The sequence below is a fragment of the Mus musculus genome, chromosome 7 (assembly GCF_000001635.26).
Source record: "Mus musculus strain C57BL/6J chromosome 7, GRCm38.p6 C57BL/6J".
Classification (NCBI taxonomy): Eukaryota; Metazoa; Chordata; class Mammalia; order Rodentia; family Muridae; genus Mus; species Mus musculus.
Genome location: NC_000073.6, coordinates 37,768,306 through 37,778,634, shown reverse-complemented (window position 1 = coordinate 37,778,634; position 10,329 = coordinate 37,768,306). Strand labels below are relative to the sequence as shown.

General features: G+C 51.7%; 1 protein-coding gene across 13 annotated transcripts in view; it reads left to right on the top strand.

Moving 5' to 3' along the window:
* The first annotated feature begins 4,595 nt into the window (after positions 1-4,595).
* The window catches only part of Zfp536 (zinc finger protein 536), a 456,017-nt gene continuing 450,283 nt past the window's right edge, over positions 4,596-10,329 (top strand). The window contains exons 1-2 of one of the 13 annotated variants that reach the window (XM_011250580.3): positions 7,702-8,050; positions 8,999-9,039. The gene's annotated coding sequence lies outside the window, so the exon portion shown is untranslated. The other 12 variants (XM_017322241.2, XM_017322250.2, XM_017322245.2 and 9 more) reach the window with 12 other exon arrangements.

The window sequence follows — 10,329 nt, the reverse complement described above, 5'->3', positions numbered from 1 at the left end:
GACCTGTAGTCAGCAGCGTGGACAATTCTAGATGCTCCAGCACTGCAATTAGAATGGTCCGGGCCACAGCCTCACACCGAGGTAGACAGGGGGGACCGTGACTGAATTTGTGTTAGTTATGCAAGCCTCTCTGTGGTATCTCTTCCGTTTTAAAACCTATGGTAAAACAATTTAAAGCAAGTTGAGCATGGTGGCACGCCTTTCATCCCAGAACTTGGGAGGCAGACGCAGGGAGATAGATCTCTGTGAGTTTGAGGCCACCTGGTTTAAATGGTGATCTAAATAGTGAGTTCTAGGTTAGCCAGGACTACAACTTAAGGAGGTTAAGATTTATTTTGGCTCATGACTTCAGTCCATTAAGATGGGGAAGGCCAGGTGGGGTTCATGGCTATGGAAATGTGTAGCAGAGGCTCATCATAGTGGCTGTTCTACAGAAAGCAACCTGAACAGAAGAACCAGGAGTGGTATAATCCTCTGAGCTCCCTGACTCTAGTGCCTGTTGCTTCCAATCAGTCCCCACCCCTGTGAGCTGCACAGTCTCCTAAAAGAACACAGCTCTCTAGTATCCAAGGGCTTAAAACATAACCCTGTTTCAGATTCAAGCCATAACCATATAGCCTTTGAATAACTTTCTTTTTAGAGAGGCTCTTCCTATGCAACCTTGGAAATCCCAGAACCCGAGAGGTAGGCCAGGCTGGACTGCAACTCCAGAGATCACCCTACCTCTGCCTCCCCAGTGCTGAGACTAAAGGGATATGCCACACCACCTCCAGATTCCTTTGACAAGGACATCATAAAAACATCCAGGTTGGTCTTGTTCATACCTACAACTGGTTTAAAGGCAGAATCACAAATACATTTTTATTTATTGCTTATTTCAGAACCTGATTACTCTGAGACAAGACATTGTCTCTGAGATGCCTCTAACAAGCATCTCTTTCAGTTCAGGGAACCAGAGCCAAAACTTTACAAAAGCTTAAATGTCTTCCTCGGACCAGAGTTTGTAAAGTTCGAAGCAAGGCACACCTGTAGGTTTCGGAAGCATCTCCCAAGCACTGTGGTTGCTCCTTCAGTGGGAATGGCGTCATGGGCTCTGCTTCGCTTTCTCTGTTCCTTGCCCCAGCCTTGATTTTAGAGCCTTCTTGTGGCCAACTCAAAGTATTTCTTTGAGATGCTAAGCATGTGACAGGAGACTCAAAGCGAACCAAATGAAATGAAAACTTCTCATGCGTGCAAAGTGGCTCTTGTTGAATTTGGTGCTCAAACAGGTTCGCCATTTCTGCCATTGTTGGGTTGGGCATCATCCTCAGGCTCTTTGTGGGGTGATGGTGGGCACTCTGCAGACTTGATTCCTTGGTGTTGGTAAGAAGATGAAAACCATAACCATTCAGCAGTCTACAAGCCTCCACTAGCCCATTAAAAACAAACAGAAACGAACCCAGACTGATGCTGATTATACCAGCATAAATCACATGCCTAGTCCTGGCCCATTCAGGGTCTAGAGGGGTGAGAGGCTCTGATTGGGTAGAACCTAGGCCAGCTGCCTTCAGGATGAGAAAGGAAAGGAAGGGGTACCCCCTGGAAGAAGGGACCTGTTGTATTTGGGCAGATACCTTGCTGAGCTGACTTCTTCTCTTTCATTAAAGCTGGAAAAGAAGTTAACTTTCCTTTCTCCTCTCTCATTTTTCTTCCTTTCCTCTCTTTCTTCCTCTCTCACTTCTTCCTTTCTTCCTCCTTCCCCTCTTCCTCCTTCTGCTCTTCCCCGTGTTCTCCTTTTCCAGAACCCAAGGGACAGCAGCACTTTTGGCATTTAACAGGCTTGCTTGGTAAAATACTAGAAGGAGTGAGGTTTTCCTTGGAAAAACAGTTCATGGCAGGAAAACCAAACTGGGCAAAGTCTTTTTACAGAGGATCACCTTCCACCTTCAAGGGCTCCTGCTGAATCCTAAGCTCAAGGGAGTCTTTGAAAGGGAAGTCTTTTCACATCATGGAACCCACCAGAGAAAGCTGTACCTCAGCCTCTCAGGGATGACCTGAAACATGGAGGCTCAGCAGCAGAAAGCTCTTTATCAGTGCAAGGAGACTTCAGGGTGGAATCCCAGGTCCTCCAAGAGGAGCAGAGTCTATGAGGCAGAGAAGCAGAGACTGTGCAAAGCCAAAGCCTCCTATGGGTATCTAGAACAATTCCTCCACCTGACCCATAGGTCCAGTGCATATTTTTATTCTGTTTATGCCATTTCTCCATGAGGTGGCCACCCTCTTTTGAAAGACCCCCATCCCTGAGTGATCAGAGGGGCATTGAAGTTGGCAGATAAGAACATTGAGTTGGGGAACTTGTCCCAGGAGTGTCTTGATCCATCTTTCCCCTCCCCTGAGTCTCTGGCGCTTTACTGTCTTGGTCACTAGCAATGACTTTCTCAATAACTATACCATAGGAGGCAGAGTTGTAAGGAAAATTAAGGGTGAAGAATAGAAATATACAGACAAAAGCAAAAGGGTGGCTGTTGTGTCAGGAGCTCCAAAAAGCTGTTAGTTCAGATGTGTGACCCACCATCCCTTGTGAGGATATTTAGAACGATAGAAATCAGAACAAATGGGTTACTTTCAAAGGGGGTGGACTATTTGAATAAGGTGGTTACATGTAGGACATCAAGAAGTAGTCTACTACTACTGGAAATGCACCTGGGAGCTGCATATTGTGAGATAACAGAACACAAAAAGGGTCTCCTAAATGGGGGAATTGATGGGACCCGCCTCGGTGGGAAGTATTTAAGGATCAAATTTCCATCACCATAAATACCAGGTCTCTGCTTACTGTCACCCTCCACTCTAGCCTTTATCCCTCTTGCATAACAGAATAGCAGTGAGTGTTCCCTGGCACCCCACCTTGACTGAAACGAGGTGACAAGCGCTGCAACGCCGACAGGGGGCGCCGGAGAGCCCTGGCCTGAGTTGTTCTGGTCCACGCTGTGGGTCTCCGGTTCTCAGGTGGTGGGAAGTCGCTGTCCAGCGGATCCAGACTCACCAGGTCCTTTAAAAGCTCCACGGACTCCAAGAGACCCCAGATGAGGCTCCACGGGCTTTCTAGAGAGCGGGGACTAGTCCTTCCTGGATGTGTATGCTCCAAGGGCTGCAGAGGGATGCCGGGGCCACTGGAAGGGGCATCCCAGTTCAGCATGGGTAGGCGCCTCTAGGAACCCAAGGATAAGGTCAGAACACAGTTCCCTGTCTCCCCAAGGCCAAGGCGTGCTGAGGGGCAGGGTTAACAGGAGACTGTTGCCCTCATTTCTATCCCCGAGAAAGGGCCTTTTCTCAGAGTGCATATGGGCCACTTCCTTTCGACCTGCTTGCTGCTTTGTCCAAACTGCCACTTATGAAGAATCACTTGACTTACAGTCTCAGGTTCAAAAGACCACAGAATATAATCAGTCGATCCAGGAAGAACTGAAATAAAGAACTCCAACTCCACTCCCACAGAGATAGTGCTATCCTTGATAATTTCTACAGAATAAAGGGGGAAAAAACCCCACCCCAAACCTTGTATTTCTCCAGATAGAATTTTAAGCACATCAGATTGGAGAATAATTCATTCCTAAACTTTTTTGGGGGGGTGGTGGTGGTGGCAGAAGATACATACATACATTCATGCACTCTAACATGGTCTAATTCATGCACTCTTGACACTCTTTAGGCCTTTAAGAGTCTCAAAGAACTAGCTTGCCATCAGTTCCAGGTTTTCCTAGCCAGAAAGGAGGGGTGTAAAGATGCAAGAGCGGGAGAGGGAGGGAGAGAGTGAGGGAGGGAGAGAAAGAGAATGATACTGGCTTTCTCTAGAGCCGGTTTAGGATCCGCAGCAGTGACCAGGCCAGTGCCCACTGCCAGTAGCTTCTTAGAGCTGGTGCAGCTACCCCACCAGGCCGGATGCTGGTAGCTCCTCCAAGTTTCTGAACCTTGCCCTCGCTCTAGAACTGCTGCTTGCATCTGAGTGGATCCTTCCGCTGAAACTGAAGGGGTGGTGGGCAGCTGGCGAGAGCTTTTCTGTATCTTTGCGTTTGATGTATTGTGGTGGTGCCCGGGAGTTTAAAATCCTCTAGTCATCTTGAAGGAGAACTTAGTTCGGACAAGTTGGAACCTGCGTTACCTGAATCAGTGCTTAAGTGCCTCAGTGGCTGGGTATTTTGTATAATCGATCTCTCTTCATCCCTTCTTAACGGTGCACAGCACAGGCCTCATTCTCATTCTCTCTCTCTCTCTCTCTCTCTCTCTCTCTCTCTCTCTCTCTCTCTCTCTCTCTCTCTCTCTCCTCACTCATCTCCTTTATTTGTCAACTCTGTAGGACCTTGTCCTCCTCTCAGTACACCCAATGCCACATGACAGCCTTTCTTTAAAAGCAAGCTGCTTGTTGGTGTCTCTGCATACTTCTTTTATTATTATTGAATTCTCTCTCTCTCTCTCTCTCTCTCTCTCTCTCTCTCTCTCTCTCTCTCCATAATGACACCAGGATCATTATATAATCCCATAACAAAGAGGCTTTTGAGGCACCCGCTTTTGTCAACTCTAGGACAGAGAATTCTTAATTGCATTATTCGGCTTCCCCCCCATCTTTCCCCTCTCCATCACTGAAATGCCCACTTTGATACCTTGGCTTGTATTATTTACCCAAACGTTCGCCTGGAGGACCAGCCTTGCAAAGTTGCCTTTAAAAAAGTTATTTTGTTTCGTAATTAAGTCTCGGAGCCCACCGCGATGATTATTCTGGACCCATAAGGCAGAGAACCTGCATGACGTTTTTCTCGAAGTTTAATTACCGTATGCTAATTTCCTTGCCTACTACGTGATTAATTAAAATCATATTTTCATAATCATTTGGCACTAGTATTGTTTTAGAATTATCATGATCTCCTAAATAGTGTCTGTAAATAAAGTCGCCTCTAATGGCAGGCGCGGGAGGCGAGGCTGAGGACCTCTCGGTGTTTGTATCGCGGCGATTGGCAACATAACGGCCTTATTTACATTAAATACGCCACAAGGTTACAGCGCGGATCAACGTCATTTGATCGCTGATGACTCCCTTAAACGCCCGGGCTGTGACTGATTCTCCACGTCCCGCTGTCCACCGAGATTCACCCGGGAGTTTTTTTTTTCACCCCAGAAAAGAAACAGACTTTAAATAGTTTGAGGAGCAGGTAAGAATTACGCGTTTTCCTCTCCCCCTTTCCGCGTCTCTCTCTCTCCTCTCTCTCCGTGGCAATCGCTCTCTGCCTCTCGGCTGGATAAAAAATTCTTTAGTTAAAGGCAGGAATGCAAAGTAGTGACAAGCGAAGGGGCTGATGTATGTCTCCGTAACGAGTCTGACAATCAGAATGTAGCTCTTGGAGAATAGATAGATTTTAATAAGTGTGTTTACATGAGCTCAAGGTCAGAAGCAAGCTGCGCTGTGTTAAATGGTTTCTTAGTTGCTAGACAGAGAGAAAAAATGGACGACCACACACCATTCTTTGTAGATTATTATATCAAGGGTTCAGTCTCCGGCTCATCAAAGCTAAATGCTGAAAGACCTATCTAGTTGCTGTGAATTACGCCAGGGCGACAATGGAGAGCGTTTTTAATGGTACAATGCATTTCACCTACCAGATAGGGGGAGGCCGAGCAGGGGATGGGATGTCTGCTGGGGTTGGATGATGAGTATCAATGAACGGGGCGATTCTGAAATGAGCTTGATGAAAAGCGAGCCTGCCCTGCTCGGGCTGGGCTGAGAGCACTTGGCCGGGCTCTGGCGAGTGGGCGACTGAGGCGCGCGAGCTGGGCGCCCGTCCCCCCTCAGCCCCGGAAAATGATCAAGTCAATCATGTGGACATGTTTCATTATTCATTGAACACAATCTTTTACAACGCTCGGTTTACGTGCCCGAGTTTGCTCCCGACGCCCGCGTTTAATGTTTTAAGGTAAGGCAAACAAAGGTGGTGGGGAGGCTGGGGTTGGGGGTGGGGGCGGCGGAGTGGAGGGGCGCGCGGGTGCCAGGTGGTGGTGGTGGCGGCCCTGATCTCTGGGAGGTGGCAAAGTGAGTTTGGACACTTGGCGTGGTTCTCTCCCCCCTTCGCCTCCCCCTCCCCCCCACCAGGCGAGGCCTGTAACCCGGTTGCTTCTCACCCCATCGCGATTAAAAAATATGGTCTAATTAAATATCCGTGGTTGTGACGTTGGCGAGAGAAGCTGTCAGCGGGGGTTAAGAGGAAAAGGGGGGGGGTATGTGGAAGAAAAAAAAAAACAGGAGGAGAAAAACCGAGTAGAGGCGGCCACCCGGCATCGAATGGCGCTGGAGAACTTCGGCGGAGAGCGGGACCCGCGCCCTGGCCGCCGCCTTCCCACCGCAGCCCCAGTCCCGGGACCGTTACTTTGAAAGGGAGTCCCCAGGGTCGAGCGCTCAGCGCGCCAGTGGGATCCGGCGTCCACCCAGCCCGGCCCGCGCCTCCTGCCTGCGCTCCCGGCCTCAGCTCGCGGCCGGGGAAACTTTCCGCAGGGTCGGGGGCCGGGGGAGCCGAGAGAGAGGGGAGGCTGCGCGGCGGAAACTTCTCCAGCGACTTTACCCGTTTGCTCCAGTGCCGGGGCTGGCGGGGGGGGGGGGGTGAGGCGGTCCCCGGCTACCTTCGCCTCCCCCCTCCACCCCCGTCGCGCCATCGTACGTGGTGCGATCTGCACTCCACCTCGGAATCAGGGGGTAATTGGCAATTATTTTTTTAAAAAATCAAAGTTAGCTGATGCTTACGGGGTGCCTAACTTACGGGTGTAGAGGGCGGCCAAGACCTGCCATTTTGTGTTTGCATCGGCTTCCTGCGTCCTAAGAGCCCCGCAAGGCCCGGCCGAGGTGCCTGGGGGGCGATCCCAGGACCTCGAGACCTTAGAGGCGCCAGAATACACGTGCGTCGCCCTCAGCACCTGCCCCAGTCCGGCCCAGGTCCCGGGGGCCCGCGGGGGCCTGAGACACAGAAATAAATAAATAAGTAACAGGTTATGGAGGGAAATGAGCCGGCTAGTCCCGAGCTGGAAACGTGAGGCCAATCAGAGTGAAGGAGTGCGGCCGAGTGTGTGTGTGGAGGGGGGCGGGGGTGGGGTAACATCGAGGAGAGGGGGCCACTGGGGGGTGGTCCTGGGAAGAGCAAGATTTTTTTTTCCTGCGGGCGGGGGGGCGGGGGCTCATCCTCAGCCCAACCCAAGGCTGGAGCGAGAATGAACGTCGCTAATAAGCCTTTCTGTTTGCTTCAAGGCATTTTTATTTTAAATTTGAAGATGAATTAAGGAAAACAGTCGTAGGCGGGACTTGAGATGTATTTTAGGCAAAAATATAATAATATAAAAATAAAAATAAAAAGAGGGTTTTCTTTGAGAAGTAGAAGTGTCCAGATCTCGATGCTCCCATCTGTTGCAATTTTGCAAACAATTACAATATAGATTATCTCCACATACATGAAGGTATGAGAAGTGAGGGAAGGTGGAAATTAGCGCTGTGGAAGTTAGAGAGAGAAAAGGAGAGAGAGAGAGAGAGAGAGAGAGAGAGAGAGAGAGAGAGAGAGAGAGAGAGACCAACTCTTCGGAGAAAATTCCCCGCAAGGTTTCTCTAGGGACAGGTGGAAAGTTAAGTGGCCCCCATTTTTCACTCCCGGTTTGTGAGTCCTTCCTGTTTGTCCGCCTCTTGGTGAGCGCACACTCAAGTCCCCGAGTTCTTTCCTGGAAGGATGCAAGCCTGGAAGGCTGGGGTCGGTGCGGGCAGAAGCCAGGGGCTGGGGCCTGGGAGGAGCAGGGCGGGGTCCCGGCCTGGCGCGCGGGTGGCAGCGGTGGCCGGGTTTTGTTTGCAGGATATTGTTTTGTCTAACGGGTGCCTCGCAGGAGACGTGATTCGTCAGCCGCCTTAGTTTTCACTTGAGCGGAAAATAACGGCGGCTACGTGCGGTCCCTGCCTGCGGGGCTCGAGCGCGCTGTGCGTGTGCATCCTCTGAGGTGCGCGCGGGTGGGCGGCCCGGGGCACCGGCTTTAGGACTAGCGGGCTAGCAGGGTGAGTGCGCGCCGAGCTGGCCTTGGGTTCCTCCTGCGCTTCTCTGGGCAGTCGCCGCCGCCGCTCTGCAGTTTAGCAGAAATCCGACAGGGGCCGCGTTTGCTGAGCGCATCCGGCCGGCTGCAGCCGGAGCGGGGCCGTGGGGCCAGGCCTCTCGGTGTAGACGTTGGGAGGGGGCCGGTGGGTAGTGGTGGGGGCAGTAGACTGGGAGGGGCGCGGGAAATGATCTTGGCCGGAGCGAGCACAGCTCCCCTGTCCCTGCTGTCCCCTCGTGTCCACCGCGAGTTGGGCATCCCCGCGCGCCGGGGCCTTGGCTTTTCCCCCACGGTCCCTAGGTCTCCAGGCAGGGCTTAGGTGAACTTGGGGTGGGGTGTGCTTGCTCATATGTGTGCGTGCGTGTGTACGTGTGTGTAGAAAGGGAGCTTAGCGTGGAGACCCTGGTTTTCTTTCTCAGTTTTTAACAACTGGATTTTGACTTTGAGACCAGCTTCGCTCACTGCTTGGGCTGGGAGGGGGGCGATCTTTCCCCATCACTCACATCTTTGTTCATTGTTCACTGAGTGCAAAGCAGGCGACTTAAAGAGAGGAAAAAGGAGGGAGAGAAAGAGAGAGGCAGAAGAGGGGGAAGAAGAGAGAAAGAAGAGGGGCGTGGGGGGCACATCAGTGTCCCCTCCTGGGTCGTGTTGGAGGGTGAAATAGTAAACCCACGCACGGAGGGTCGCCAGGAAAGTGGACATTACCGCTTTAATTAACTTCGAGATGCTCCGGCGGCGGGACCTGGCGTAGCCGTGACGCGCCCCCATAAATCTGCCGGGCCGGGGCTGCTCCAAGAACTCATACAGTAGCAGCGTCAGATTCAACGCGCGCCTCCCCCGGCCGGAGTCCATTTGCATAATTGGATTTTTTTTTTTGCCTCCTTCCTCCCTGAAACTTATTTGAAAACCCAAGTGAAAACCGCGACGACCTGCACACTCAAAAGCAAGTGCCAAGTAAGTGCCCTGCGGTGCCCTCCGCGCGCCCCGAGGTGAGGGCGCAGTGCTGGGGGCGAGTGCCCGGCCGGCTCGGGGAGAGTGTGCAGCGGGCGGGAGAATTGCATCTGCTGGGCTGGATGTTCGAGGAACTTTTTGTTTTGTTTTGTTTTTTTGCTGTTTTTTTTTTTTTTTTTAAACACAACTCCCAACCCTGTCTCTCCACTTTTCCGGCGAGGTGAGGTGACTGGGCCACGCGCATAGTTGAGGCGAGCCTGAAGAGGAGATCTTGGGGACACAGTTGAGAGTTGAGCATAGGGGTTCTTTGGGAGGGTGACGGGTCTCTGTCGCCGCCGCCACCGCCACCGTCGCTGCCGCGGCTTGGAGAGCTGAGCTGCGAGTGAGCGGGGTTGGTTGCCTGTCGCGCCGCGCCGCTGATGCAGTTTGTCGCCAAATGCCTCCCCCATTATTCTAAGGTTTGTGTCTCAGGGTGTGCGTGCGCTCGCGTGTGCGCCCCTGTGTTTTGCTGGGCTTTAAAAGGAAGAAAAGCAACCAAAACAAGAGTAGGAAGGCTTCCTTTCCAGTCTGCCTTCCCCTTCAGCGTCCTCTGTTTCTATTGCTTGAAAAAAATGGAGTGAGAGCTGTTTTGCCTAAGAGAGGGTCACCACCAACAGATTGACAATTCGGTTGGAAATGCTATCAATTCTACAGCAGAGATGTAGCTGCGGGCATGGCATGCCGGCTCCACCCTGGTCAGGGAAATGGCTTCACAATTTCAAATTGTTGAAAAAAATGCATACTATGTTATTATTAGTAGTATTATTTGCAGTGAGCAGGATGGAGGGGGAAAGTAGATTGCGTTGGAGAAGACTCCAGCTGTCTTTCCCATTTCTGGGCCTGCCTGGGAACTTGGCTGTGGGCAAGGCCCACCACCCTGCATGGCAGGGGCCTGAGACTCAGCTTCCAGCTCTGGGAGTTGCGGGGGGGGGGCACCTCCCCCCATAGCCCTTTGGCCTCTACTCTAAGAGAGCCTAGGGCTTTGGCTGAAGGCTGCTTTAGCTATGATGTCATCCTGATAGCGGTGCAAATGTCTCTTGATCTCACCATTACCCGCCTGGCTGAGTTGTTGGTAATGATAGCACTCTGCCCAGCTCCCCGACAATCAGGACACGGCGCCCTAGGAATTAGCATCCCCCACCCCAACCTGACCAACAAAGAGTCAGCTTCTGAAAGCATGGCCACTGAGCCCAGGTTTTGCATTGGAGGGCCTAACATAGACACTTAATGTGGTTGTCAGACTCCTGGACTGAG